This window comes from Zalophus californianus, chromosome 10 (assembly GCF_009762305.2).
Source record: "Zalophus californianus isolate mZalCal1 chromosome 10, mZalCal1.pri.v2, whole genome shotgun sequence".
Lineage (NCBI taxonomy): Eukaryota > Metazoa > Chordata > Mammalia > Carnivora > Otariidae > Zalophus > Zalophus californianus.
Window position 1 is genome coordinate 65,990,499 of NC_045604.1, and position 7,817 is coordinate 65,998,315.

Genomic DNA, 7,817 nt, shown 5'->3' on the forward strand with positions numbered 1-7,817 from the left:
GTGCCGAGGGAAGTGGCTGAGAACCAAAAATCTCATATCTCTTTAAGTTTTTATTCAACAATGAGAGGCAGTTAAAGACATTTTCGAAAATACAGTGATTGAGGTATTTCAACTCCTAGACCCTCATGAAAGTAGCTAGCAGGGTTGCATTTTGGCGGAAACAGTGGTTGAAAATGATAACACAGAAATCGATAAACTAGTTAATGAATTTGATTTCTTCACAAACCCCACCATTTTTGCATTTATTAAAGGGATAGACTCTAAGGGCACCTGGCTGGCTCAGTCGGTGGAGTGTGTGACTCTTGATCTCCAGGTTGTGAGTTCTAGCCATACCTTGGGTGCAGAAATTACTTAAAAATAAAATCTTAAAAAAAAGAGGCGGGGGGGAGGGATGTCTGGGTGTCTTAGTCTGTTGAGCATCTGACTCGATTTCAGCTCAGATCATGCTCTCAGGGTCCTGGGATCAGGCCCTGTGTTGGGCTTCCCACTCAGCAGGGAGTCTGCTGGTCTCCCTCTCCCTCTGCCCCTCCCCACCCACATGCTCTCTCTCTTTCTTTCTCTCAAATAAATAAATAAATCTTTAAAAAAAAAAAGAATGAACTCTAGACACAACTCAAGACAAAAAAAAAAGCTACAGGGTGTTAAGGATGGGAAGAGATGAAGATTATTCAATGGGAAGTTAATATATGCAAATATCATTGTCATGTAAGGAAAAAGGACCAAAATACTGAATAAATTTAGATGTTTTTAGAAAATGGTAGTTAAGTATGTATGTTAACTATTTCAGGACAACTGCTAAAATAAATAAAATATCATGTCTAAGGCAGCAGAAGAGGAAAAGGGGAATACAGAAAATTTTAAAAAGACTTTATTTATTTATTTGACAGAGCAAGAGAGCATAAGCAGGGGGAGCAGTAGAAGGAGAGGGAGAAGCAGGCTTCCCACCAAGCAAGGAGCCCAACTCGGGGCTTGATCCCAGAATCCTGGATCATGACCTGAGCCGAAGGCAGACGCTTAACCATCTGAGCCACCCAGGTGCCCCCAGAAAATGTTTTTAATACAAGACAAGGCAGGAAAAGTGTGGGGGGAAGCAAAGGATGGTAAACATGAAGTTAAAAAAAAGGAAGTTTGGGGTGCCTAGGTGGCTCAGTTGGTTAAGTGTCTGCCTTCGGCTCAGGTCAGGATTCCAGGGTCCTGGGATCAAGTTCCAAGTCGGGCTCCTTGCTCAGCGGGAAGCCTGCTTCTCCCTCTCCCTCTGCCTGCTGTTCCCCCTGCTTGTGCTCTCTCTTTCTCTCTGTCAAATAAATAAATAAAATCTTTTTTTTAAAAAGGGAGTTAAACATAAATTCAAATATAATTAACCTTTGCAACCACAGATGACAAAAATTGATTTTAAAAAAGGATATTATTAGAATGAATAAAAAACCCAAACGAGTTATATACTGTATACAAGAGACATATCTAAAACAAAACAATACAGAGAAATAAAAAATGAAGGAATAGCAAATGATTCACAGTAAAAATATATATTTTTAAATATTTTATTTTTAAGAAATTTCCACACCCAACGTGGGGCTTGAACTCACAAGCTCAAGATCAAGAGTCACATGCTCTACTGACTGAGCCAGCCAGGTGCCCCTCACAGTAAAAATATTAACAAAAAGAAAGTTGATACAAATATCTTAATATCAGATGCAATAAAATTTAAAAACATAAAAATTAATAGCAAGAAAGAGGGACAAAATATATATTAACACAACATGCTTCATAACATACAGTCATAAACCTGTGGACACCTCAAAAACTGACCATATTGTAGAGAAATTTACCAACCCATTATAATGGTAAAAGGTTTTAACACACTTTTGATAGCTCTAGCAGAATAAAAAAATTAGCAACTACCCAGAATATTTGAACATAAGACTTTAAAATTTGATCTAATGCATATATTAAATACATATAATACTCTGAACCAAGCAAATGAAGAATATGTACACTATATTTTTTTAGATTATCTATGGAACTTTTACAAAAGAAATTTATCATAATACTAGATTAAAAAAGTAATCTCAACATATTTTTAAGAGATCAATATCTTACGGACTTAAATCAGAATCAATTAAATTCAATTAATTAAATCAGAATCAACACTAAAAATGTAATTTAAATTTCCACATGTTTTGAAGATTTTATTTATTTATTTGAGAGAAAGTGAGCACAAGCAGTGGGAGGGGCAGAGGGAGAGGGAAAAGCAGATTCTCCACTGAGCAGGGAGCCTGACGCAGGGCTCGATCCCAGGAACCTGGGATCATGACCTGAGCCAAGGGCAGATACTTAACTGATTGAGCCACCCAGGTGCCCCAATTTCCACATGTCTTGAAGCTTAAAAATTTACAGCCAAATAACTCAAGGTTAAAAAGGAAATCACGATGAAAATTACAAAAATGAATCATGAAGTATCTAGTGGTAAATGTATATCCTTAAATATATTTAAGAAAACAAGATTGAAAATAAACAAGTTAACCAGCCAACATAGGAGGTAGAAAAATCATAGAGGGGGCGCCTGGGTGGCTTAGTTGGTTAAGTGTCTGCCTTTGGCTCAGGTCATGATCTCAGGGGCCTGGGATCGAGCCCCATGTTGGGCTCCCTGTCCAGTGGGGGGCCTGCTTTTCCCTCTCCCTCTGCCTTCCCCACTCATGTTCTCTCTCTCTCTCAAATTATTCAATAACATCTTAAAAAAAAAGAAAGAAAAATTGTAGAGTAAGAAATGAATAGTAGAGAAAAAAGGTGCATTAGTTAGTTTCCTATGGCCGCCATAACAAAGGACCACCAACTGGTTGGCCTGAGCAACAGAAATGTATTGTCTCACAGTTCTGGAGACCAGAAGTCTGAGACCCAGGTGGAGGCAGGGCCATGCCCCCTCTGAAGGTGCAGTGGAAGGAACTGTTCCAAGCTCCCGGCTAGCTCTGGTAGCCCCGGGTATTCCTTGCCTTGTGGACGCATCACTCCAGTCCTCTTCACCTGGCCTTCTCCCTGTGGGTTTTCACAACTTTTTCCCTCTGTCCAAATTTCCCTCCTCTTAAAAGGACACCAGTTGTGCTGGATTAGTGGCCCATCCTACACCAGTTTGACCTCATGACACCTTAACTAATCACATCTGCAGTGACCCTTATTTCCAAATAAAGTCACATTAGGAGGTACGGGGAATTAGCTTCAATATTTTGGGTGGAGAAGGGGGCACAATTTGACCCATCACAGAAAGCATTGATAAAAATAAGAGCAGAAAATACTGAAATAGAAAACAAGTCAGAATAGAAGAAATAAATACAACCAAAAGTTATTAGAAAAAAATCTAGCTTGAATACAAGACTGATCAAAGAGAAACGCACAAATACACAATATTAGGAATCATGAAGAAGATACAGACATGATACAGAGTGGGTTTACAAAATCACAAGTAACTGCACCCTGAAAACGAATACTGTGAGTAACTTCATGCCAACCAATCTGAAAACTTAAAAAACATGGATCATTGTCTTGAACATATATATTAGTGATTTGAAAAATTCGGAGCCCCATTTGATGTGTAAGTTCCTATAGCAGTTTTTCTCTTTGAATGAATCCTGACTAGATATTAAATGCTCTCTTCTGGAGTTCATGTTTTAGAAAAAATAAGGCAAAAGAGAGAAAGAACGTGCAATTGAATCACAAATTTTGTCAAGTGAAAGCCAGTTCCACTTACTTAACCTAGCGATTCATCTTACCTGGTTTCATACAGTAATGACAGTGGCCTTGTAGCAACAGGTCAGTGAAGGAAAGGTGACATCGGTCTGGATTTAAGGGCTCCTGCACAAATATGGGTGTGAAGTTCACTCATATACTTAATACACAATTCACATTCACATTTACTTTTAAAGTCAATTCTATAAATCTTAGGGTAGCATTTCAATGTATTTTGAAGATTTGGATGGGTAGATGACCATATAATATCCTTATTTATAATAGGATAATAGTCTCTTCCCTTGACTCATATTGGACACTATTTTCAGGTTTTTATTTTTATTTTTTTACTCTTTTTTTTTCTTTTGAGAGAGAGAGAGTGAGCATGCTCGGGAGAGTTGGGGGGTGGGCAGAGGGAAAAGGAGAGAGAGAATCTTAAGCAGACTCTACACCCAGCATGGAGTCTGACATGTCGTTTGATCTCACAACCCTGAGATCATGACTGAGCTGAAACCAAGAGTCAGATGCTCAACTGCCTGAGCCACCCAGGCGCCCCTATTTCAGGTTTTTAGATGAAGAGCAAGAGATGGAGAAACGTGCTCTTAGCCAGTGGGGGGCTGTGGAGTTAGAAAAACAATTTCTAGGAATTTTTGATTTTAACCATTCAATAAATCTTTAGTGGCCTTGTACACATGGAGCACGTGCTCTAATCTTTCTGTGTGGTTATAAAAATATACATATAAGAAAATGATAATGGGGCTACTGACAGATGCTTTGGTACAGCTGCAGACGACATAGTTCTCTATATATTCATATTCACTCTTCAGATAGAGATCTGCAAGCCTGCTGAGTGGGTATTCCACTTATGCTCTATTTTCTGTCAGCTTCTTAACAAGGGACTCCACATTCTTCATGCGATCTACAATTTACTTTAACTACTGGGTTCTTGGCTTTGTTCTTTTCATGTCAGCTTTAGCCCTCAACAGCTGCTTTAATAGTGATTTCTCAGCTTCAGACTCTGACTTGCTTCTCCGCCCCCTGAAATGTCCTGTAATTTTATTTATTGTTTCCTGAAGTGCAGTTCTCACTCATATTTTCCACAAATGACAGCCTTTTCCCAAAGGGGACCCAATTAGTCTCGAGTCATTCTCCAGCTCCACCTAAAAGCCATAAATGCAAATACAATCGCTTCCCTTTTTTTTTTTTTTTGCTTTGCTTCTCATATATGATCTAAAGTATCAGAACATTACTGAATGAAACCACAAAAGACTGAATAGCCAAAGCAGTCCTGAGAAGAAAGCAAGCGGGAAGCATCCCACTTGCTGGTTACAAACTACACTACAAAGCTGTGGTAATCAAAACACTATGGGACTAGCATAGCAATAGACACATAGATCAATGGAACAGAATCAAAAGCCCCAGAAATAGATCCATGTGTATCTGGTCAAGTAGTATTTAACAAGGCAGCCAAGCATACTCAATGGGGAAAGGATAGTCTTTTCAATAAATGGTGTTGGAAAAACTGAATTAACACATGAAGAATGAAACTGGACTTCTATCTTACACCACTCCCCAAAATTAAGACTTAAACGTAAGACCTGAAATCATAAAACTACTAGAGGAAAGTATAGGGGGAAATCTCCTTGACATTGGTCTTGGCAATTTTTTGTCAAAACACCACCACCAAAAGCCAAGATGAATAAGCGGGACTATGGCAAATGAAAAAGCTTCTTCACAATGAAAGAAACTGGCAACAAAATGGAAAGGCAATCTATGGAATGGGAGGAAATATTTGTCAATTTTATAACTGATAAGGTGTTCATATCCAACATTTATAAACAACTTACACAATTCAATAGCAAACAATAATAATAAAAAAAAAAAACGGGCAGAGGAACTAAAGAGACGTTGTCCCAAAGAAGACATGCAGATAGCCAACAGGCACACAAAAAGCTGTTTGACGTCACTCACCATCACGGAAATGCAAATTGAAACTATAGCGAGATGTCATCTGACACCTGTTGAGATGGCTATCATCAAAGAGACAAGAGACAGTGTTGGCGAGGATGTGTAGAAAAGGGATCCTTGGGTACGGTTGGTGGGAACGTAGACTGGTGCAGCCCCCATGGACAAAGATAGGGAGGGTCCTCAGTGAACTTCACAGAAGTTAACATCTTCTGGAGCAACTAACATTAAAACTGTTTCGGTAGATGAAGAAGGTTTACATATCTACGGCCTAAATCATGTTCAACAAGTAAAAACTAAAACTACACTAAATATTTGAACATTTAGTCAGTATTCCCTAAGTGGAAAGGAATCCTTCCCTATTTATCTACCCACAATATAAGGCAAATTTCAAAACCTGGAGGGACTTACAAAGCATGCCAATATCTTTCTCAGGGTTATAGTAATTTTAAGACCTTTGTAATAGAAGCTACAGGTAAAATAAAGGGATACTAACTTGCATATCATTGAAAAACTTTCTTGAAGAAAAGAAATTAAAGTAGAGCTAATGTATGATCCAGCAATCCTACTTCTGGATATATATCCAAGGAAAAGGAAAACAGAATCTTGAGAGAGATCTGCCCACCTGTGTTTAGTGCAGCATTGTTCACAAAAGCCGAGGTATGGAAACAACCTCATTGTCCATCAACAGATTAGTGGATACAGAAGATGCAATATATACATGATATATAATACATGACATATGATATGTATATCACATGATATATAATATCATATATATGCTATTTAACCATGAGAAAGAAGGAAATCCTGCCATTTGCAACAACATGGGTGGACCTTGAAGGTGATATGCTAAGAGAAATAAGTCAGAGAAAGATAAATCCTGCATTTCACTTATGTATGGAATCTAAAAATGACAAATTCATGGAAGCAGAGAGTAGAATGGTGGTTAGCGTGGGTGCTGGGGAATGGGGAAATGGGGATACGCTGGTCAAAGGGTGCAAACTTCCAGCTATAAGATGAATTAGTTCTGGAGATCTAATGTACAGCACGGTGATTATGGTTAACAATACTGTATTATGTACTTGAAAGTTGTTAAGAGAGTAGATCTGAAATGTTCTCGCCACAAAACAGAAATAGTCATTATGCGACATGATGGGAGGTGTTAGCTAACACTATGGTGGTGATTATTTTGCAATCGATGAGTGTATAAAATCATTGTATGACTTTAACTTACACAATGTTGTATGGCAGTGAAGCTGGAGGAGGGGCAATGTCATTACCAAAATCTAGCTATTGTTTTGAGGGCAGTGGTTTTTAATTTTTTTTAAAAGATTTTATTTATTTATTTGACAGAGAGAGAGAGCGCGCACACAAGCAGGGGAAGCGGCAGAGGGAGAGGGAGAAGCAGACTCCCCACCAAGCAAGGAGCCTGATGTGGGACTCGATCCCAGGACTCTGGGATCATGACCCAAGCTGAAGGCAGATGCTTAACTGACTGAGCCACCCAGGTGCCCGCTTTTAATTTTTTAAAACAAATTTTTGGGGGGTTGTCTTTGAATTACATAACCTCTGGAACAAGTTATAAGGTGGTCTGACTATTCCATTTCCTACACACACACCCACCTGTCCCCACACCTTTGCTTGTGTTGGTCACTCCATCTGGAAATTCATGTCTCCTTTTTCCCTCTTACTCAATTGCTAAAGAAACGGAGGTCTGGGCCCTGACTTACCCAAGGTCACACAGTGAGGGCATAACCGAGCTTACAGATTATCTCTGGACTCTTGGTTTTCCGGGATTTCCCACCACACTCCACTCTGCCTTTTAAGGGTTCATTATTTGAACTTCTTCTTCTTTTTTTTTAAGATTTAATTTATTTATTTGACAGAGAGAAAGAGAGAGAGAGCAGCAGAGAGAGAGGGAGAAGCAGGCTTCTTGCTGAGCAGGGAGCCCAACACTGGGCTCGATCCCAGGACCCTGAGATCATGACCTGAGCCGAAGGCAGGTGCTTAACTGACTGAGCCACCAAGGCGCCCCCATTATTTGAACCTCTAAAGCCTATCTTAGAGAATTTCTTGAAAACTCCAAATAGAACTAATCTGCCCCTTTTTGAACTTCTGCATGCTTTCAC